This window comes from Mus pahari, unplaced genomic scaffold (genome assembly GCF_900095145.1).
Source record: "Mus pahari unplaced genomic scaffold, PAHARI_EIJ_v1.1 scaffold_11304_1, whole genome shotgun sequence".
NCBI lineage: Eukaryota > Metazoa > Chordata > Mammalia > Rodentia > Muridae > Mus > Mus pahari.
In genome coordinates this window covers 18,217-19,230 of record NW_018392449.1, presented here as the reverse complement: position 1 = coordinate 19,230, position 1,014 = coordinate 18,217, and the positions used below count along the sequence as shown (strand labels likewise).

General features: G+C 34.3%; 1 pseudogene; it reads left to right on the top strand.

Moving 5' to 3' along the window:
* The first annotated feature begins 252 nt into the window (after nucleotides 1–252).
* LOC110315029 lies at nucleotides 253–597 on the top strand (annotated as a pseudogene).
* The last annotated feature ends 417 nt before the right edge of the window (nucleotides 598–1,014 follow it).

The following is a 1,014-nucleotide window of genomic DNA, read 5'->3' as shown; positions in this document are numbered from 1 at the left end:
AGGAGACTTATTAAATCTTAGTCAGCTGTCCATTAGAGTCTTTTGAGGTACCACATGTCACCGGAATATCCACGCTCCATGCAGATTAGGGAGAAATCTGAATCTCAGTAGTGGTTTGAGTCATAAATACCCGCAGACAGAGCAAATCCATACCCATGGTTTAGCTGCAATTCAAATGTTGTAAGTACCATGGCTGAAAGTAGAAAACTAGCTACAACAAGGAAGAAAATACAATCGATATACTAACTCCAGATGTGCATTGATTCCCCAATAAAGAAATCAAACCAGGGTAATGATTCTGCTTCTGAGGACTGGGACAAGTTTTTGTATTCACAGAAAAGAGAAACTTCTTTGAGGTGTACAAGACTAACAAGAGACACCTAGAAAGATATTCAACTCTAAAAGCAGTAACCAAGGATACGTATTTGTGGAGAATGCCATACCAAAAATGAAATAACATTCAGGGATCCAATAAGATACCAAGAATATGGATACAGAATGATGTACAAGAAAAGGAATACATGATTGGTAGTTTTTGATGCTCAGCGAAATAGAGTAATCACAGTTTTTCCACTTGTGCTTATATCTCTGAAATAAAGACTATGAGTCTTAATTATTTCATGAATAACTGCTTAGGCCATATGCTTAGTATTGTTCCCCAACTAATCTCCTCCCTCACCTGACTATATCACTGAATCATCTCTCCTTGATGGACTTCCACCTCCTTCATCCTGCCTTAGCTAATATGCCAAAAACAATTTTGGCGACAGGTGATACTTTCACACAGGTCACGGGAGATATTCCCTATTAAACAGTAGATTTTGGAGTGTCATCATTCCTATATTTGCCACATTGATGTTTTGTTGATTTATTACTTAGCTTGTAACTTAGCTTACTTAATAAATAAAATTTTATATATATATATATATATATATATATATATATATATATATATATATATATGTGTGTGTGTTATTTTAGAAATGTGACTGTATTTTAATAATTTGTATAAGA